This window comes from Erpetoichthys calabaricus, chromosome 3, assembly GCF_900747795.2.
Source record: "Erpetoichthys calabaricus chromosome 3, fErpCal1.3, whole genome shotgun sequence".
Taxonomy (NCBI): domain Eukaryota; kingdom Metazoa; phylum Chordata; class Cladistia; order Polypteriformes; family Polypteridae; genus Erpetoichthys; species Erpetoichthys calabaricus.
In genome coordinates this window covers 44,508,989-44,532,720 of record NC_041396.2, presented here as the reverse complement: position 1 = coordinate 44,532,720, position 23,732 = coordinate 44,508,989, and positions in this window count along the sequence as shown.

Sequence of the window (23,732 nt, the reverse complement as noted above, 5' to 3'; positions counted from 1 at the left end):
GGCCTCAAGCCACTCCTAGCAGTGAAACACAAATGCTGAAATGTGGGAAGAACTGGCTTCTAAACTGGTGTCAAGACCTGAAGTCACTCTGAAAGGTTGGTGCCAAGGTTTGGAGGACACCCAGTTTTAAAGAAGAGGATCAAGTACTTCACTATGCTGAAGAACAGCAAAGTTAGAAATGTCATTAAAGAAGAAGGATGATGCCAAATATAAGGAACATTTCTTAGTGCTGAAACAAATAAGCAAGTTGATCAACTTATCAAAAGATTTTTTACACAGAGAGCCCAGGCATTTTTGTGGCCAAGATGAACAAATGACAAGTCCAGAAGACCTTAAATGATTCATTTGTAAAGACCATGAGTTATAAAATCAGGATTCATTCAATTTAGAACCCTATTTTAATTGTCTATTATGCATTTTCTTCTGTTTTTCATAATGTTATTACCTCTTAACACTATTTTGTTGTTGTTTTGGTGCCATTTTGTTGTGGATATTGTCATTTTGTGACTGTTGATGAATACAGGAAGTTACATCATGTGAAATAAAGATTTAAAACATGGTGGCATTTGCTCCTCCAAATTCAGGTCTCTGGAGTTAAAAGGGAAGACTTGTGTGTTTAGTTATTTGGAATCTTTCGAGGAGTAAGAATTGTTTCTTGTTATATGGCTTTCTCTTTTTTGCTCATTTTTGATCCTGTTATAAGAACTAAAGAAATATGACAAATGAGAAAAGACCATTTATTCCATCAAGCTCATTTGTGTAGCTAATAGCTAAGCTGTCCCAATATCTCATGTAGATCCTTCTTAAAGGTTATCAATGATTCTGCTTCAACTACATGTCTCAATAATTTGTTCCAGATTTCCAAAACTATTTGCATAAAGAATTCTGCTGGAACAACATTATGAATGCCTTTGAGAATTTTGAAGACCTGGAATAGGGCCCCATGCAGCTTTGTCTGCTCAAGACTAAAGAAGCTGAATTCTCAAAGTCTATTAGAGTGTGGCGTGTCCTTAAGTCCTGGGATGCACTTGGTTGCTCTTCTCTGCACAGCTTTAAATCCTGCTATGTTTTTCTTGTAGTATGGTAACCAGAACTGCACATAATAGTCCATATGCGGTCTCACTAGTGTGTTATATAGTTTGAGCATAATGTTCCTTGATTTGTATTCAGCAGTTTTTATGATATAACCTAACATTTTATTTGCCTTTCATATTGCTTCTGCACATTGTTTACATGATGAAAATGTTGTGTCAACAAAAACACCTAAATCCTTTTCAGAGGTTGCTTCTTTTAGTACAGTGTATCCCATCTTGTATTTATAATTGATGTTCCTTTTGCGTATATGTAGCACTTTGCACTTTTTTTACAATATACTGCATTTTTGAAGTGTTTACCCGGGACTGAAATTCCTTCAGTTCTTTCTGAATAGTTTTTTGATATTGATCCAATTTGAATATAATTTGCAAATTTCACAAGTTTGGAAAGTATACCAGCATCAATGTCATTAATATAAATCAGATAAAGTAACTGTCCCAGGACAGACCCCTGAAGGACTCCATTGATGACTTCACTCCACGTGGATCTGTCTCCTCGTATCTGCACTCTATGTGTCCTGCCTGTCAAACAACTAGAGACCCAGTCTTGTAGACCCCTACTTTTAGAATTAATCTTCTGAGTTGGACTGAATCAAAGGCTTTTGGAAAGTCTAAGTAAATTATGTTGTATGCTTTGCTTTTGTCAACGTTTGAAGTTGCCTATTCCAAAAAAATCTAAAAGATTGGTTTGGCAAGATCTTCCTCTCATAAACTCATACTGGCTGTTATTTAGTAAGTTATTTTCATGTATGTACGAGGGACGTTCAAAAAGTTTCTGCATTTTTTTTAACTCTATTAAGAATTTCAAAAACAAATTACATCACTCTTCTATGTAGTCACCTTCCTTTGCAATGCAATTTTCTCAGCCATGCCAATCAGCAAATAATGTTTTTGGTTGAGCGCGTAGCCACTGATGCACTGCTGCTTTCACATCATTCCTTATGGTTGTGGTTGTAGCTGGACGTCCGGAGCACTCTGCATCCATCACACTAGTACAGCCATTTTCGAATACTTCAGTCTACTCATAGACAACTCTACGACATAGAACTTTATCCCCATACTGAGCACACATGCAGAGATGAATTTGTGCTCCTGGCACACCTTCTGCCCACAAAATGTGTATGACAGAACACTGTTCCTCTTCTATGCAATTTATAATTTTCACAACCATCTTCACTACAAGGTGACAACTCTTATACTAAACTGCAAGAGAGCTGGGTTGCTAGACAGAACTAGTCACATGACACTCTCAGACACGACCAATTACTACTCCTCCTGCCTTCACTGTTTCCAACGAAAATATAAAAGTGTGGAAACTTTTTGAACATCCCTCGTACGTTCTAATTTATTTCATATTATATTTTCCATAATTTAGTATAGTACAGTGGTAAGTGTGATGGTGTGGGTTGCTCCACACTCCCTATTGCATGCGAGAGCCTCTTGAACCAATAACATACCAGAGGAATGAGCCAATGGATGAGGACACAACACACAAACATAGCAAAGGGTAGGTGCAAAACTGATAAAACAGTGCTTTTATTAAAACAATCCATTGAAAACAAAAGTGTTCAAAAGTGCAGCGCAAAAATGTTCAATAAATAAATAACCCAATAAAAGAAGGTGTTCAGTGGAGGTTAAAATCAATCAATCAATTAAATATTCCATTCAAATGAAGTTAAAAACACAGGCAGGACTCAGTCCTTTACTATTCAGAGCCCTGGTGCCCTTTAAAACTGATAGTTTACTTCCCCTTTTCAGACCTTGCAGACCGAGAAGAAGTCCACCAGCAGCCTTTTTTCCCCGCTGCCTATCTCACTGTGTTCCAAGGGGAGCTGCCGAGCCCTGATCCACTCCCACTGCTGCTAATTGTTAGTCTCCTCCCAGCGAGAGCACACCCTGGCATAATGGTCGCTCCTGCTCCATAGTCGCTCAACAGGAGCCTTCCCTCACCTCCTCCTAAGCGCCAGCCACGCGCTCCTTCCTGGGACTCCATTCTGATCCACCTGCTACCTCTAATCTTGCACCAGCTCTTGTTCACTCATGCCTTTCCCTCTTCTTCCTTTAACCTCCATTATTTTCTTTCAGTTTTTCCTTTCTGTTTTTATCCCTCCTGACCCATGCAGGCGCCTTTATTTTCTGCTTCTCAATTGGGTAGGGGTACAAGGAGCCACTTCTTCCGCAGCATCATTGAGGTGTCTGACTGAACCGCTCACCTCTGCACGTGTATGTAGTGCAGTCAGACAGTTCCCCCATTAACTGCAGAGTGAGATGCACTCACGCACATCTACACCTACACATTCAGGGCACAATTATTTATTTAAAAATTGTACACCTTTTTCTGAGCCAGGGACCCTCCATACCACAGTAAGACTAATTGGTCTGTAATTACCAGAATGCATTTAGTCTCCCTTCATTGGGGTCACATTTGCAGCTTTCTGGACCTCAGGTATTTCTCCTTACTTAAGTGACTGCTCAAATATGCCTAACAAGTGTCTATAGATGACGCGCTCCATTTCTTTTAGTCAAATCCCATTACTTTTGGGGGTTTCTTTCCATCCCCGCTAAGGGTGTGCCCCCATCCAACAAAGGAAGGCTTGGAAAAGAAGTCCCTTTTCAGTTCATTTTGAGCACATTCTTGTGGATTTTGGTGGGCCTTTTTAAGTATTTGAGTTTTCTTGGATTTTTTCCTCTGATCCTCTACTTATTTTGCTTGTTTATTAGATTTATCTAGTTGATTATTTTTTGGAACTTCCTTGCTTTGAATTGCCTTTCAGTCAAGCCCTTTTTGCTTATTTTTGACCCGGTTAAGTATTGTTGTTGTCTTTTTGGCCATTAAAAATAAATTCTCCTTTTAAAAAGATTTTTGCTGCCATGCTCTATGCAAGACATGGGGAGATGGTGATCCCCATCCCAGTGGGGCATTTTGAGTGTTATTTCGGGACATTTCAGGGTATATGTTTAACTAATATTTAATAATTTTATATATCTTTGAGGGTTATGTGCATTTTAGCCTGGTGTAGGCCAAAGCCAACCACTCAAGTAAAAGCTAGGCTGCTTTTGGTCCCCATCCTCTAGGCTGGCTGGTGGGAGTCAAGCCTACTTCCCTGGCTATTTCTGAAGGCCTCACACCACTTTGGTTATTTTGTGTGAGTAATCACGACATTTTTTGTGTTTTGGGTTTTACTGTTTTGATTTATGTTTTATGACCCATTTTTTTGACTTCGTTTATTCTCATCTCGTGATGCTTTTGAAGGCTGTTGTTTCTGTCTGGCAGAACTTTCTTTAGGACATAAAGAATTTTAAGGCATCAGGCAGGGGTCGGAGCACAAATTAAATAATAGAAACAAGTGTCCAAACAAAACCAAAATAGAAAGATCAAGAACAAACTCAAAAAGTTTCAAACAAAACTAAAGTTCCCACTGTATGCTTGGGATTTTGTTTTTTTATTTGCCTGATCCAATGTTTGGATGTCAAGTGATTTGTGCTGGCACCATTTATACTGACTGTATGATAAAGTCACCAGCCACAAATGTCATAACCACCAACATAATGGAGGCACATTTGAAATCTACAAGAAAAATAGTGGTTCATTTATACTGTAAAAATTGATAAGCAATAATTCAGGATATCCTTACCATATCCTGACTCAAACAGAGAGGCAGTACTTTGGAAGAGATGGACCAGAAAATGAGACATAGACAAAATAAATGCAGAAATGGACACAGAAAATCAACTGCACTATTTCCCACCGAAAAACAAAACCCTGAAAGTGAACAAAATTCCCAAAAGCTCAGAAGACTAAGAGTATGAAAAAGAAAAAATGGCCTTTTAGGGACATTTCCACAAAACTGGGACTAAAACCTTGCCACCAGTGCCAACCTTTAAACCCTTTGCTATTAATGACGTCAGATGTTGCAATCACTGTGATCAAGCCCTTGGCAACCAGGAGTCACATATTGGCAAAGGGATTTGCAAAACTAAGGTGCCCTTAACAAAATCAAAATGTCTCAAAAGTGGTGCAAATTGTTGTTAGTAAAATGGAGTGAACTTTTTGTATAAAAATAAACAGGGTATTTGGAATCTTTATAGTACAACCCCTTAACAGACACATAAAAATCAGAAAATTAAATTCAAAATAAAATATAATCATAACACACTTGTGATAGCATTAAGACATTGCCTTATCTACAGTGTATACTGTATGGTCATCCATTCATTATTTATTTCTCTTAATCCAGTCCGCAACCTTTCCCTGGATCATCGGGCATAAGGCAGAAACCTGCTCTGCCAGAAAGCCACAGCAGCCTATTACAGAACACACATAATACATAACAAAAGTTCAAAGGTTTCTTTCATGGTGATATTGAAACAATTGACCTGAGGCCAAATGAAAACTATTGAACCTCCCCTTAGATGAAGTGTCTTTGTGATGAAGACTGACACTTCATCTAACATGGCAATTCTGTCATAGAATAAGATGAGCTCATACTACTAGTTTGGAATTGTCAAAGGATGTAGGGTTAAATTGTTAAAGTGGGTAAATTGAATGATAAGGAAAAGAAAGGAAAAATTAAGTCTGTGGAATATGAAGAAACTTTTAAGTAAAACTCCCTCACAGTGGAGTAGTTGCTTGATTTGGAAACACCTCAGGAGAAGAAGAACTTGAGAAAGGTTTTCACTACAATACAATACATCTTTTTTTAAAGTAACAGAATTAGCATTACTTGTCTGTTATTACTTTTATTAATCTACTTTTTCCCCCCCTGCCATAAACAATAAGGATCCCTGGACAGGATGCCACTTTGTTTAGGGGTATTTTAATTAAAACACCCAGTCTCACTCATACTGGGTCAGTTTAGAACTTCCTATTAACCTAAACACATGTCTATGGGACGTGGAGCACCCAAGGTAACCTCTGTAGGTACCATAAAATTTTGAAAACTTCCCACAGACATTAACTTGACCTGAGTCAAATCAGAGTTCTGAGGTTGGTTTACCAGCTTTTACTACTGTGTCAGTTTGTCACCTTAACTTATTGTCTTCTTGAAATAATGTGAGAGGATGCCTGGCTGCAAAGAGTTTGACAGGAGCAAGGGTATCAATAAGTTGTCACAGAGCAGAACCAGGTCCTCGAGGCAGCCTCCATTGATCACTAATTTGGGCAAAGGAAAGGTTCTCTGTTTACCAATGTAATGGAAGAGCCCTCTTGGTAGCATTAAGCTCTAGATTTATAGTGATTGCCCAGAATGGGCTACAGGCAAGGGAACAAAGATGTTTGAGAAAGAGATAGAGTCTAGAGAAATGCATACAATTCACCAGCAAGACGCAAGAGGGCAGGTAACTAAGAAGTTACCAGGTTTTTCTGATCGTCTTTCAAGCTAGAAAGAGATGATATAGAAGGTTATTTGCTGTGCTTTCTGTTTATTTATACTTTCGGTTCTCCCTCTTATGTATTACTTCTTGTACTTTGTGTTGGTGAAAAAACATACACTTTTAATTAATTTACTCATTTTATTTGTTGTTCTAGATGTGAGAGGCTACAATGAAGGCCTTATCCTTATCACAATACATCTTGTCTCTCTTAATTTATGTTGGCATAATCTGGAAATTTTCTTCATGTCCCACTTCTCCTCTATACCTTTCAGAGTCCTGCTTAGTCTTTCTTTCTATAATAAAAGACCTGTCAAGCTGAAAAGGACTGAAGTCTATTCTGGGAAAGCTGAAACCTTATAAAGTCTTTTTGCAGATTAGTGCAACCTTTCACTCCTATGGGAATCAATTTTGAGTTTGTCTGTGCTTTTCTATGTTTTGAGAAACTGTAAAAGTGTTAGCTGTTTTGCTAGCGGACAATAAGCCAAGTATGTGGTCTTAATATGGGCAGCGGGGAGTGGCTGCCTCCTATTAGAAGCTTTTTAAAAAGTCTCGGTTCAGTTTTAAGCTCAGTTTTTTTAGTCTTACTTCATTTTATGCTTTGTTGCAAAATGAAATGTCTTGTCGATGCCATTCTGACACTTTGTGATGAGTCAAAGGAAATTTAACATGGAAAAAGTTTCCGCTTTAGGTATGTGTCCAGCATTTCTTGCATTTCCTTTCATCCTACACTTACCCAGATTTTTGTAGATATGAAACACACATGAAATGGATGTATTCCAAATAACGATATACTGTATTATTTACCCTATACAACTCCAGGCACATCACATTCAGATAAGGAGTCTTGGCTTGAGCTGGGAGAACTTTTTTGCAAACAAGCTGAGCTTCGTCAAGGTGGCAGATGGGACAGCAGGCTGCTTGCTGTTTGTGCTGATTGACGCATTTACAAAACAAAAGATGCTGATGGTAGAGGTGTGAAGGGATTTAAGGTGGGCCAGGATTACAGCTTTTTTTCGTAGGCTTCAGGAATTCTAGTGTTAAATGGATCATGCTGTCTGATTAGCTGCTGAAAACTTTCCAATGAGCTCTGTCTCCGACACAAAATCTTTCTTTTCCCTTTTTGATTAAGGATATATAATTGATAACAATGGAACTGGGCCATCTGGGAACTGTTATCTGGGACTGAATGATTATTAGTGTAATATTTCTGCCAGGGTTCCCCACCCCTGGCTGGGGCACAAAACTCTCAGTTATGTTTATTTTGTTTTCTTATTGTAACTTTGTTGATTATTTACTTTCTATATATCCAAGTATCTTGTGTGGGTGATTCCCCAAGTGGTGGGGACATCTGCCCAGCACCACAGAGGATTGCCTTCAGCCCTATAAGGAAAGCCCACAGTCCTTTGTGGTTCATTGTTAATGCGCTCATGGTGTGGTGAGTTCTTTAGTGTTTATTCTGTGCTTTAGTGATTGCTCTGCTTTCAACCATTCTCTGATTTGAGGACTGGGAGTTGTTCGCCTCTGGATTGTGTTTCCCTTTTCAGGTAACTCCTTCTACCTCTTGTGCTCCTTGGAGTTTCATTTTGTAACAGAGCAATTTTTGTGAAAATAAATATTTTTGTTAATAAAGATTATATATTACCCTTTTATTTACTCACCAGAGTTTGACGGTTTTCCCTCTCCTAATGGCCATTTTGAGTGTTTATGTGACTGTCTGTGCCTAGGAACTCTCTAGTTCATAACCATGGGAGTCATAGTGGGTGGGAAAAAGGGTTATGATTACCCAGGGTCCATTGTTTGGTTGGGGGTTGGCATGGAAGCTGTAGGTTGGCCTACAGAGACTGCTTGTATATAGGGCCCAGAGTTCTGTGCTACACTCCTGTTCATAACTCCCAGGTTGTATTATTCATTGAATTGCTTATACTTGCTGCTATTGGCTATTATGCAAATAAGTGTAATTTTTAAAATAAAAACTTAAACTTAATATCTCTGTCTAGTTATTGATTACTAGTGTTGCCGAGAGGCTACAATTGTTCATTCCTTGTTAGCTGCAGTCCCTTAAGGACAAAAAGGTCACTTTGCAAAGTTTTCTACTGGGTGAAGTAAAGAAGTGAAAATAAAAGACAGTCACAGTCAGTGAGCAGCCTAACATTAGTGGTCCCTGGGGTTGAATATGTAAGCTACAGTAAAGACAATGAGACAAGTGAGAGGTTACAGGTAACAGTTGCATAGCTAGTTTTGATATTTCTTCCTATTAAGAAAAGAATCTAATAGGTCATTTGGCACATTTCGTGTTTGGCATGTCACGGGTGATCTGATAACATGATAACGTAAAACAGTCATGTATGGAATAAACATGAAAAGGAGTCATTACCTATTACGCAATAAGTACATTGTAATGGTTTGTCACACCACTACTAATTATTGAGTTATTACTGTGTGTGTATACTGCAATAGAATACATAATGTAAAGTGTTCCCCCTGTATTGCTGGGTGATATAATCTAGAATTTTAACTGCACTGATGGATGGACCAGCATCCCAGTCAGGATGGACTGCATTCCCTTACCTGGCCAGGAGCAAAGTATAACAGACAATCAGAAAGGGAGGTGTGACGTTCCCTCTCTTGGCCAGGAGGCAGGCATTGAGGGACAATGAACGAGTTAGTGCGCTGGGACTGGATGGGAATTGACAACCAGGGTGGGGACATATCCCATCTGGGGTGGTTAGCAGTCCCTTTCCCAATTGGGAGGACAGAAGAGATGTGGGACAGTGGGAGACTGCCTCCCATATGCACATCATCCCCCCCATATACTGGGTGACAGTATCCCTTGTTACAAACCCCTGTATGGATGCCTACTGGGTAGCATGGGAGTTGCAGTTCCATAGGGCTGCCCTGTTGGCCAGGAAGTGCTTGCTGGAGAGAATGGTTTGGGTACTCCTGGGTCAGGTTCGGAGGGAGCCCTCCACTTTGCCCCCAGGTAGAGAAGTATGCTGTATTGGGAAAGAAGCCTGTGTAAAGGTACTCTGTTTAATCAAAGGACTGATTTGAACCCAGGACAGATTCCTGTGTACTTGTGTCAAGCAGTTGGAGCTCAGTTACACTCATTAGTGTCCAGACTGCCTTTGTGTAATGTTTTATGCATAACAATCCTGTCTATGTTTATGGATAGAGACTGCATTCATCTAAGTCACCCTCTGAGTTATACAGTTTAGACCATCCAAATGGTTTTCTGAATGCACCTATTCCAAAACAAGGTTGTGGAGAGGCCAGAGGCTATCTCTACAGAGATACCAAAGTAGGAGCAACATCTGGACAGGCCAAACCAGATACCAGTCCACCAACGACCTCACTCACTCTCACTTCCATACTTGTTTCCACTTTAGAGTCACTCGTCAACTTCATCTTCATGTTTTATTATGAAGGTTAACAGGAGAACCCAGAGAAGAAGGCCTACAGACACAGCAGAACTTGGCAATAACTGCTTCTAGGCCGTGATTTGAACGCAGGACTCTGGAGCTGGGATTCAGCAAATATAAAGTAACACAATATCATACACTCTACATTTGTGGTGTCAAAGTAAGATCCTGGAGTGCTGAAATGTCTGCAGGTTTTCCTTCCTACCTCTTAGTGGCCTGTTACTGCTGATAACTAAACAAACATATATTGCCTTGATTTTAATCAAGCTGCTTTTTAAAATGCAGGACCCTTAATTATTTCCTTTTTTCCTTAGCCAGCAATAAAGTAATATTGATATGCAAAGCAAGCCAAAAGATGGCCAGCTAACTGAGAGTTTTAAATAATCCATTTTTGCCCCAACTAATTTCCTGTTTGCTTGATAATGGAACACAATGTTTAATTCTATAGCTCATGAGTGCACTCTCTATACCACACCAGACATTTCCAAACCTATTGATTTTTTTCTTAGAGCTCCATCAAGTGTTTTGTGGACCAAACCAGGTCGATATTTCTCAGGCCTTCGCTTTTTTCTTTTCAAATATTTTATTAATACAGATATTGTTGGACATTTAAAGTGATCAAATTAGTCTAGTCATTTGTTGGTTCACTTTACTACTCAGTATGGTATGGCTGCTGGTTAAAGAGAAATTAAATAGTGAAAATGCAAGTCAAATAAAATCAAGGCAACACTACATGTCCCATTAGCATTAGTCATTTGTTACTAATGAAGAAAGTGTCTGGAAGGAAAAAAAGCATTGGTGGCCCTTGGGATTTGAGTTTGACACCCCTGTTCTACTTCTATTATATCTTTATGTTATTTCCTCATTAAAATTCCAGTGTATAACTAAAATGAGGTTCTTCGCCACCTCGACCATCATTCATTCTCTGATAATATATTTTCAACAGATAGATGGGTCTCAGTCTTGTCTTAATTGTCTCCATTAAATAATCAGTGATGCAGGTTAAGATAACTGATCTGTAATTACAGGGTTGACACCATCTACTTTTTATACAAAGGCAAAACAATGGCCATCCTCCATTCCTTAAGAGTTATGCTGCTTTGGAGCGACTTCTGAAAAATGTTTTGCTTTTTACACATAAATGACCTGACAAATGCCTGGGGTAACCTTCCCAAGAATTTAGTGGGGTTTGATCTTTCACACATACTGGGATGACCCTGCAATTTCCCAGGCTGATATCTTTAACAAATATTATTCAGTCCAGGTTTGAGGGGTAGAGACACAAAAACAGGGGTCTACAAAGTAATTTCTGAGGGCCTTAGCGACTGCAGGATGTTGTTTCAACCCAATATCTTCATGGGAAGTCAGTTATTGCTGTGGAAGGCCTTCATTGCTCAAGCAACATTTTTCTTCTTCATTTTAGTTGTCTCCTTTGTTAAAATTCTCCACCCTTAACTGTTCATTTTCATCTGAAACATCTGCATTCAGTTTTTTTTAAGTGTTCCTTATTAGCGACAAGGTGCAAATTAGGGTTAGGGTTAGCTTGTGTCCCTTTACACCTGTGTGTATTCATTGTGAATGATCAGATTTAATAAATTATTTGAAAAAAGCAAAGGACTGTGAATCACTCACGCACTTTAGGCTACAAGGCATTTAGATGAGATCCTCAGAAAGGAAAAAAAATCTATGATATGAGAATGAGCTGACGTAGCAGAATTAAACACTAAGAGTCATACAATTAAATAAGATCAGTTATTGGCTTCTAATTATGCAAGTGGGCTAGAACAAATCCTGCAGCTGCTACGGCCATCCAGGACCAACTTTGCAGACCCCTGCCCTGAGAAGTGAAGGAAAGGTCCAGAAACACTTTTTTTTGGCTTAAAGAAAATTTATTGGTGAGCACCAATGAATGAATCCATGCTCATTGTATTAATTTTTCTGTGATGAAATGTTTCTTGAAATTGGTTTTCTTGTATTTGTTTCCTTATTATTTTCTTTAATGTATTTGAATCATCAAGGTGTATTTCAGACAGTAAAAACACTATTACTCTTAAATTGAGTCAGATAAATGCAGCAACAATACAAAGAAAACTGTACCAAGCTGGGTGTTCGTAATAAGTGTGTTACATTGTGCTTCTGCAAGGTTCACGGCTACCAATGTAAGCATCTTTTTCATGTTAATTTAGATAAAGAGGAGCTTCTATATTTCAAAAACCATTTTTCCAAAAAATAACATGAAAACAAAGTTCTGCTAAGCTATCAATGAGTACCTTGATTTGTCACGACCTGAGTCTCTTTTGGTTGTTTCACCCAAATGAACTTAGGGTAGTTTTAAATTTGGGTGCAGTGTTACTATTTTCTGGCTTTATGACACAAATGCCAACGTGGGAATTATATTGGGTCTTGAATGAAGAAACTGATGCGATTCTTCACCTTAGTTGATTCACAAGGACATTCATCACATGACTTTGCCGGTTTATTTTTGAGATATAATATGCATGTAGGACAATAAAGGTTAATGCTGTGTGAATAGAATTAATGGTGACTGTTTACTGTTGTCTAGTCCTGATGGTGTTTTTTACTGCTTTTAAATTTTGCTCTTTATAATCTCCAAATCATTTAGTATAGCCTGGGTATTGTCAGTAAATACAAATTAGATATATTTACATTTTCTTTATCTTTTTGTTTTATTCCTTCATTCATGCACATTATATAGCTTACCTCCACTTTGACCACTATTACAGCTACATATATCTGAAAAACATTTTGGTCTGAATTTTTCAATTATTACAGATATTCCCCTCTAGCTGGGACCTTTGACATTCCTAAATTCTTTTAGAATTCTAATCTGTTATGAGAAAAGGTTTAATGAACCTTTTTGGAATTTTCTAAATTTTCTGCATGAATGCCTCTTTCATCTTCACTTAAATGATAACAACAAATTAAGAGAGCCTGATTAAATGAATAGCACACTTAAAATTGAACATTGTTATTATCTTTGTTGAACTTATAAAGAAAAATTCAAGGCCAAGTATGAAAAGCATGTATGAACCTTTAGTGATGGAAACACCTTAAAAGAATACTCCACAAAAAATGACATCTCTTTATTATAAAAGAAAATCTTGAGGTGAGACTATTGCCAAGAGATTTTTTCAATTTCCGCCCTCCTCCAAACCATTTTCAACCATGGCCACAGTCCTCTCACCTCTCATTCATGTGCATGCTCTTGTCAGACACAGTTTCTGTTCTCTCATCTATTATAAATTTTTATGTTTTCCTCACTTGAAGTTCCCAATAAAAGAAGACTTATTATGTCCAAATCTTACTGAAGAATTTCATCCCAAAAGGTTTTCAAAAGAAGAAATGAGTACACGGGCAATCCTAGCACTGAGAAACGATGAAGTCAAACGAATTAACACAAACATTTTCATTTACATGGCAAATTGGTTAAATACGTAATCAATAGACTATGCTGTCAAACAATTCTGACATGTAAAAGACTAACAGGTGACAAGAAAGTTAATGTAGTACATCTACCGCAGATAACATTAGACACCAAAGGAGATCTTGATATGCCATTCCTATTAAAACTTCTACAGTTTCCCATTAGAATAGCTTTTGCTATGACAATTAACAAATCACAGGGACAAGCATTTGAAAAAGTCGGTTTACTTATTAGAGAGAAAGAAACGATATTCACTCATGGACATTTATACATTGCGTTGTCACGATGTAAGTCCAAACACGGAATCAAAATTCAATGCGATATTGACGAAAAGTTAATTCAAAAAATTATTTTTACTTAAGTTTTACGATAAAAGAGTAAGTTTAAAAAGTATTTGCATGTTAATTTCAAAGCCAAACAAAATGAAAACATATAACACAACTAATACCTCAAAACATAACATGAAACATAATTTTGTTACGTTTTACTATTTTTTACTATGGTTAATTACTCACTGTAATGTAAAATATTTAGGTCTGTTATGCATATGTAACAATTCCCATGAAAATAACAATCTGTTTCAATTGTACATCCACTTCCCCATACGCGAGCAGCAGATGGGCAAAGTGGCTAGTGCGTATATGTTACTTACTCCGTCTGCTTTGTAGTGGTGCCCAAGAACACTTTTTAATCTCATTTCTTCATGCAGAATGGACAGAAAGACATGTATGATGTAATAGAAGGAAGTAGTGACCAGTGCTGTACAATGGCAATCGATGTAAAAACATCCATGAAAAAAAAAATAAAATCCCAAATTACTTGTGTTGCATAATCAACATGTCTGTTTTGTATTAAGTATTGCTATACTAGCTATGGTTACCTATCAAAGTGATGTAATTGAATACATCCACATTACTAACCGAGAATGCTAAACCGGATGGACGCAGGGACATCCGGCCATGGGCCGTAGCCGCAAAAAGACGTACTGCGCAGGCGCCCCAAGAAATGAGGCGCCGCGAGAGGCGGCCGCGACCACAGAAAAAAGGAGTGAGCACAGAAAAAAGGAGTCAAAGAAATGAGGCGCCACGACCACAGAAAAAAGGAGTCAGCACAGAAAAAAGGAGTCAAACGCAGGCGACGCACACAGCGCCGCACGAAAGCCATTGCACACAAAACTAGCACACAAAAAAAAAGAAGCCGCTCGCGCCCCACACCCACCTCCAAGCACCCACCCACCCCCCCACAAGTAGCAGACGGGACACACACAAAGAGGACGATTCAACAAGCCCCTGGCACACAAAAAAAAAGAACCCGCAACCCCCCCCCCCCCCCACAAGCAACGGACGGAACACACACAAAGAGGAGGATTCAACAAGCCCCTGGCACACAAAAAGAAAGAAGACGCTCGCGCCCCACCAATCCCACCACCCCCTCCAAGCAACATCCCCCCCAGACGCCGACAAAGCACACAGCGCCGCACGAATCTCATTGCACACAAAACGGGACGCACACAAAGAGGAGGATAAAACAAGCTCCTACCACACCAAAAAAAAGAAGCCGTGACCGCCACACCAAGCCCATTAGAGACGAAACGGGACAGACTACGGACATGGCACACGAAACGTTCACAACAACGACGATTCAGACCCACAAACACACTAACATCAATAAGAAGTGACACCCAAAGCCCCATTTCTAAAGGAACCTTCCGCAGACACCTGCTAAACGATTGCGCCACTTAGTTGACAACGCGTTCAATAATGAGTCCACTATTGAGGAAAATTCATTGGGATTAATGAATGTCATTTGCAATCGTTGTCATTCACTTAACTTCCCTGAAGAAACAACTGGCAATACAAGTAATGAATTTACACGTTGTTGTCAAAAGGGGCAGATTAGACTGCCTCCTTTACATTCATATCCTGAATATCTACAGAAGCTTCTAACTAACGATGTACCTGAAAGTAAAAACTTTATGAACTGCATTAGATCCTACAATAGTTCATTTGCTTTTGCATCTACCGCAGTAAATATCAGGCCACCAAAAGGCAATGGCCCATACTGCTTTCGCATATGTGGACAAATATTGCATCGCATTGGAACAGTGCACCCTGAAACAAATCAACAACGCAAATATGCACAAATCTACACACAAAGCCCCATTTCTAAATGAACCATCCGTATTAAACATACGTCATCTCAACACGTTCACACTATGCAGCATAGGTGGATCTCATTACAATAAGGCACTATTAACCGTTCAACCGCAGAAAAGGCTCCATATTAACAGTGAGTGCGATCCTCCTTATTACTTATCCATATTTATCACGCTCAAGAACAAACAAGTCATAAATTCACGATCACGGGTACAAAACGATACGGCTCGGATAACGGGACCAAACACAATTCACACTATGCAGCATAGGTGGATCTCATTACAATGAGGCACTATTAACCGTTCAACCGCAGAAAAGGCTCCATATTAACAGTGAGTGCCCGTCCGTATTAAACATACGTCATCTCAACACCTTCACACTATGCAGCATAGGTGGATCTCCTTACACTGAAGCACTATTAACCGTTCAACTGCAGAAAAGGCTCCATATTAACAGTGAGTGCGATCCTCCTTATTACTTATCCATATTTCTCATGCTGAAGAACAAACAAGTCATAAATACACGATCACAGGTACAAAACGATACGGCTCGGATAACGGGATCAAACACACGAACCCGCATGAAAAAACAAAATACACGGCGGCGCTTACAATGCGCTTCTGAACCTCCGGAAGAAAAAATGTCTCGGCTCCAAAAACGCAAAGCTCAACTAACACATTATCAGAAACGAGCGCATATGGACAGACACACTGAACGTAGACGCATACAGCGCACGTCTCAAAGTGCTGCATCGAAACAGGCACGGATTCAAAATGAAACACCTCCCGCCTCAGACATACAGAAATGGCATCGAAGGGACAAAATAAATAAAGGTGGCTGACAACGCGTTCAATAATGAGTCCACTATTCAGGAAAATTCATTGGGATTAATGAATGTCATTTGCAATCATTGTCATTCACTTAACTTCCCTGATGAAACAACTGGCAATACAAGTAATGAATTTACACGTTGTTGTCAAAAGGGGCAGATTAGACTGCCTCCTTTACATTCATATCCTGAATATCTACAGAAGCTTCTAACTAACGATGTACCTCAAAGTGAAATCTTTATGAACTGCATTAGATCCTACAAATCAATATCCACTATGAACATGAACAGTGGCACTGCACATGACATCCGTCTTGCAAAACTGTTAATTATTGATGAATGTACAATGGCATCCACTCACTTACTCAACACCATTCATAAACTTCTACAAACGTTGATGAATAATAATCTTCCCTTTGGAGGAAAGGTACTTTTATTACGAGGAGATTTTAGACAGTGCTTAGCTATTGGTCCACATTCCATGTGCTCAGCTATTGTTCAGTGCACCTTAAAATACGCAGACAATTGGCATTGCTTTCAAAAGATACAGTTAGTACAAAACATGCGATGTCCACATCCAGATCATAACAATTGGTTATTACAACTGGGAGATGGTACACTCACCAATACAGATAGACTTCACCCAGATATTATTACAATTCCTCAAGCCTTTATCTGCGCCGACTTAGTTACAGACAGATTTGGAACAGCAATCTCATTAGACCAAATGCCCCTTTTAACACAACGCACTATATTATGTCCAAAAAATATTAATGTGGAAAACATAAATACCCAAGTCATTGCATTACTTCCTGGAGAGACACAACTCTTTCTAAGCTCTGACAAACTTGACTCTGATCACGACAATCACCATCTTCATTGACCTTACAAGTTCTGACCTGGAATTACCTTTTACACTTAAACGGCGTGTGCAAAGAAATTTTCCAATAAACCTTTACACTGTGCCACACACTTTATTGTTTGCTTTCTATTTGCATCATCTACACCTTCACACTATTCTATATCTCATTCATACATCACGCTCTTTCTCATTCCCAACACCAGGGGTTGGCGAGCGAAGCAAGCAGGGGGCGGAGCCCCCTAGTTTAAAACTAGTGTCCATCCTGTGCTTCTGCTCAGTATTTGCTTGTGTCTAACTTCAGCATTTCTCCCACACCTCTGTTTGGCATCTTTGTGCGTCTTTTGCTTGCCGGTCCCTGTCTCAATCGCATTGCGATAAAACTTACTTCTCAGACTCTCATTTTGAGGCTCCTTGCTTGCCTCCTGTTCACTTTTTGACTACAACCAGTGGAAAACGAGCCACACTATGAAAGCATCATTCATATTCTTGTGAATAGTGTACATTTCTGATGACAACAAGAAATGGCCTTGTTAATATTTAGTGACCCCAACATCGCTTGATAAGTTATTGACTTTGCTGTTGTTGAAAGGTTCCTTTTTAACTCCTTTTTTGCATAAAATTCAGAATTGAACTTTGCACTTCTAAAATATTGTTTGATCATACCCACCACTGAACAACAAATGCCAATATTACCAATCAGACCAAAGCCATACTGACCAATCAGATTGCTATGCAGGACCAGATACACACACACACACACACACACATACAGAGAGCAGAGTTTCATTCTTTGGCCAAGAGTCCTGTCTTCAGTCTGAAAAGTGACTCCCATGAGGCTTTAGGTTTCCTGGTTATATGCATGGTGATAATTCAGGAAATAATTATACAGCAATATTTTAGTCAACATTTTTTTCCATTGACATTTTTTAGAATATTTGTCATTGTTAAACACTGGTCACTATGAATTAATAGAAAGCAATAAACTTCTTTCTCTCCATTCTGCATTACAATATGAGATTTCCAATTTTTTTGGGACACTATTACGAAAAACATGATGAAAAAATATAAGTAAATGATAAAAACTTACATTTTTGGATGGAGTATTCCTTTAAGCCATAATAACCTCAACCACCCAACCTCCTCCAGTAGTTCTGGGCTGACCTGTGTAGCATTTACGTGGTATGTTGACCTGTTCATCTTTATAGAACTCTTGCTTCATTTGTATTACTTTGATTTTCTGCATGAATGTTTTTTTTTTAGATCATGCTACAGCATATAAAAAGGATCAGATCAGGACTGCCACACCAAAATGTCACTTTAAGCCACTCTTTGATTAATCCTTTGTTCGAGGTCATTGTTATTCAGCATGACGAAAACTCTATTGAGCTTCAAATCATAGATTAATGTCCCGAGATTCTCCTGTAGAATTTCATGACAAAATGTAAAATTCATTATTCCCGATAATATCTGCCAATATTTAGTTGTCATTGTAGCTGCTTCTCTTCAATGTTTCCAAAATTCTTCTAGAAAGGGTAAAACATTGAGTATGATAAGAGCACAAGAAAAAAAAACACAGTCTAAGTATTGTTGTTTTCAAACTTTTAATTGAATCGAAAGTAAAACAGTTCACAAATAAATGAAGAGAAAAAATGATCATATGCAAAAACTGTAGTTTCTTTGTAGTGTCTATAGTGTCTTATGTAGCGTCTGTAGACTCAGGCTTATATATCTTAGTTACATTTATATCAATGCATACAGTACATTTTTATATACATCATTACATACATAAGTATTAGTGATGAGCAAGTTTCACAAAATTGACCCTAAAATTTTCCAGTCGATTTCCCAATTGTGAAACACAAAACTCACTAACAGTTGTTATTTGAGTGGAAAACAAGAAATACTGCTTCCTAAAGCCCCTTTCACACTTATGTGGGTGATTTGTTCCTGCCTTGCGCCCTGTGTTGGCTGGGATTGGCTCCAGCAGACCCCCATGACCCTGTGTTAGGATTTTACTATTGGTCTTAACTTACTGGACTGACTTTTATAGTTATCCAAGGGTTCTTGTAACCATTTTGAATATCACTTGGCCCAAGCTGGCAGTTCTCTTTGCAGGATGCTCACTCTAACAGTATTGACTGTAAAGCCTTCATCTTCATACAGTAACTAGCACCCACAATCAGTATATTTTCCACGATTTTTCATTATATATAGATAATAATGAATAATCCCCATCACATTTAAGTACTGTTGACTATCTAGATGGGACTGGGTGGTCCTTTGTTTTTTTTTGACATCCTAGATGCATATTTTTTCCAACATCCTTGCTGGTTAGAATTTTTCTTTTCTTCTCCTCCATGGCCATCTGACCATAGCATTTGCTATCAGCTTGGACACTGATCTTTACCATTGGTGATAGATAGATAGACAGATAGAGATAGATACTCTAGGTACTTTATTTGTCCCCAAGGGGGAATAAAAACCATTAGAGATTGGCAAAGTGCCTGAATTTAATTTTAATTTCTGTTCACCTTTGTCAGAAATTCTGTGATCTGCCTTTTCAATACTGTTTGTAAGGCACTTTGAGATAAACTTTGCTAAAATTTCCTGTATAAATGCATGCTATTGTTGTTTAGAAATGTATTTTTGTAACATGCTTCCATCTATAAGAGCTTCAACTATTCTTCTGAAGTCCTCAAAATATATTTTGATCAGGCCACATTACACTTCAAAAGGCCACAAAATTATAAATAAATAAATAAATAAAAAAATTGAATTTCTGATTTGGTCAGAAATTCATATACAAATATGAAAAAGTCAGAATTAGAGTACGCTGCCCTAATTTGGCATGTTCATAAGAAATGTCATGATTTACGTCATATATGCATAATAGACAAGAGTGGTTGCATGAGATGTTTCAAGTCAAGTTGGGGAGCATGTACAGGTACAGTGCATTGCCGGACCCACTACACAACAAAACAACTCGGGATCCCGGTTTGCAACCCCCCAGGCAGACACCCTCCGGAAATGACCCACTTTCTGCCACAGCCAGGTGTTACGTGGGCAACCCCTTGGCCTGGTCCAGCCACTCGGGACCCCAACAATGAGGATCTTACGAGCCGGATCACCCTCGGGTAAACGTGCCACATGGCCGTAGTGCCATAACTGATGCTCCCTCACAACGCAGGTAATGTGCCTCATTCGGGACTCCATGAGCAACCACTCATTCGACACAAAGTCAAACCAACGGTACCCAAGGATTCTCCAAAGAGACACAGTACCAAAGGAGTTCAGTCTTCATCTCAGGTCACTGGATAGCATCCATGTCTCGCAACCATATAGCAAGACAGGAAGTACCAGGACTCTAAAGACTTGGACCTTCGCCCTTTTTCATAGATATCGGGAGCGCCACACACCCCTTTCCAGCGACCTCATGACCCCCCATGCGCTCACAATCCGTCTACTGACTTCATAGGCAGAGTCACCAGAGACATGAATGTCACTGCCAAGGTAAGTAAACCTCTCAACAAGGTCGATACTCTCTCCGCAAACATACACACTGCTGATGGCTGTGCCCAAGAGGTCATTAAAGGCCTGGATCTTGGTTTTTATCTAGGACACTCGTAAGCCCAGACACTCAGACTCTTCACTCAGTCTCTCGAGTGCACTGATCAGAGCCTCCATTGACTCTGCGAAAATCACAGCATCAATAGCAAAGTCAAGATCCGTGAATCTTTCTTCACTAACAGATGCCCCAAAGCTGCTGGACCCCATGACCTTGCGCAACACCCAGTCCATACAAGCATTGAACAGAGTAGGAGCAAGAACACACCCCTGACAAACCCCAGAATCAACTGGGAAAAACGCAGAGGTCCTGCCTCCACTCTGCACAGCACTCACAGTACCAGTGTACACGCTGGCCATGATATCCAGCAACCTCGAGGGAATCCTGCAAACCCTCAGGATGTCTCACAGGGCAGCTCGAATGCTTTGCGAAAATCGACAAAGGCTGCAAAGAAACTTTGCCGATATTCACGTTTGCGCTCCATGAGAACCCTCAGTCCCAGGATGCAGTCGATGGTAGACCTCTTAGTCGTAAAACCAGACTGGTCTGGTCAGTGGTAGGTAAGCAAGTGATCACGGATCCTATTGAGGATGACCCTAGCAAGGACCTTACCCAGCACCGAGAGCAGTATTATCCCCCTGTAGTTGCTGCAATCCAGGCAATCACCCTTCCCTTTCCAGATAGGGATGACAAGTCCCGTTTTCCAATCAGTTGGGATGATGCCAGTCTCCCAAATGGAAGCAAAGATTGCTTGCAATGCCAGGAGGACAGCCTTACAACCAGCCTGGAGAAGCTCACCTCGGATACCACAGATCCCTGCAGCCTTTCCTCCCCTCAGCTGGTTCACCACCTGTGCAATCTCAGTGAGATTGGGTGGTTCACAGCTAATTGGAGGATCAGCCTCAAGGACCGTGGACCCAGAGATATCCAACATCCTAGCAGGGGGATCAGCTTTGAATAACTGCTCAAAGTAGCCAGCCCAGTGGGTCACAACTGTGGTGTCATCCGTAAGGACCGTTCCATCAGCCGCCCTGACTGTGACTCTCCAAGGAACAGATTCAGATGTGCGTAATGCTCGATTCTTCTGTAAGCAGGATGTGATTCGCTAGACCACAGATGGTGTGTCACTTGCTCACAGATTCCTCTAACAAATGACTCTTTATCTGCCCTCAGAGACCTCGCAGCCGTCCTTCTCAGTTCCTAGTACAGACCAAAGTTGCCATTGAGCCGTGCGCTGTGACTCCTCTCGATGATATCCAGGGTGCCCTGCGAGATGAAACACCTCCTTCTGGGAACACCGGTAACACCAACACAACCCTCAGCAACCTTCAGGGTCTTGTCATGGAAGGTCTCCCACATCACATTAGGATCTGCAATCGTACCCAAATCTGCAAGTTCCTCACACAAACTGCATGTAGACTCATTAGAAACAGCCTGATCTTGGAGTCTGGCCAAGTCCAGGCTTCTTTTCCTAGTAGGTGGTAACCTACTGGACCTAAGCTGGATCCTAAGAGTAGCAACAACAAGTCTGTGGTCAGAATTCACAAACTGGGCACTTCTGTAGACCTTGCATTTTTGCAAATGCCTCCAGTGTCTGCCCATGAGAATGTGATCGATTTCCTTCACCGCACCACCAGTATTGGAGTACCAAGTCCAATGATGCGGTTCTGGGTGCTGGAACCAGGATCCAGCAATTCACAGCCCCTGATATTTTGCAAAGTCAAGGAACATGGAGCCATTTTCACCACGGTCATCAGACCCATGGGGACAGAGACAATCCTCATAACCATCCCTGTCAGTGCCAGTAGCTGCATTGAAGTTACCCATGGCCAGAGGAGTGTCATCTTGTGGGCATCCACCAACCACCGAGCGAAGCTGCGAATAAAATGACTCCCTCGCCGAGACATCACTCACCACGGTCGGAGCATATACTGAGACAACAGACAAGGCACCCAGGGAGTGCCGTAACCTGAGTCTCATAATACGCTTGTTGAAAGGGATGACATCGGACACCATTGGAAGAAGCCAATCCGCTACAGCAACAGCTACTCCCCAAGTATGACAGCCATCAGACCGACCAGACCAATAAAAGGTGTATCCATCTACAGAGACCTACAGAGATCTGGCCAGTCCCCGGTCTGCGCACCTCAGAGAGTGCCGCCACTGAAATGTGGAGTTTAGCAGAGGAAGATGATCAACTTGCTGGAGAGACAAGATGTTCCACGTGTCCACCCGTATGGTCCGCCTCAGCACCACACTAGTTCTGATCCCCAACAGACCCGATCCTATTGGCTCTCCAATGGTTTTGACTCTTCCGAGGATGGGGCTCCCGAGGGCTTTACCCCATCCCCTTCATGATGTGAGCAGCCTTCCTATGGACAGCTGCAGTAGAGCTACTCCCACGGAGAGCAAAAAGGAGTCCTTTCTGTAGTCTCAGAGCTTTGTGAAGTTTTTTTACGGTGGCTGGAGTGCCAATCCTACCACCAACCCCCATGATTTCCCTGCTAGTTAGAGGACCGCTTGTAGGGCTGGATGCAGTTTAACGTCATACCCAGGACATATGAGATGTTTGAAATGTTAAAATGTATGCTTCAATTTAAACGTTTACAGTCTAAATATTCTTGATTGTAATAAAAATGTGTAATTTTTGACCCTCACATAGAGGTCTATTAAGGGCTAGATATCTCTCTATTATATAGAAACGAGACTTTTGCTTTGAGATTTTTTCAAGTCACGCCCTCCTCTCAAACATTTTCAAACAAGACCACAGTCCTCTCAACTCTCATTCTTGTGAATGCTTTTGTCAGACACACTTCCTGCGCTCTCAGCTCGTATACATTTTAACGTTTTCCTCACTTTAAGTTCCCAATTAAAGAAGATGTATTATGTCCAAATCCATCCATCCATCCATTTTCCAACCCGCTGAATCCGAACACAGGGTCACGGGGGTCTGCTGGAGCCAATCCCAGCCAACACAGGGCACAAGGCA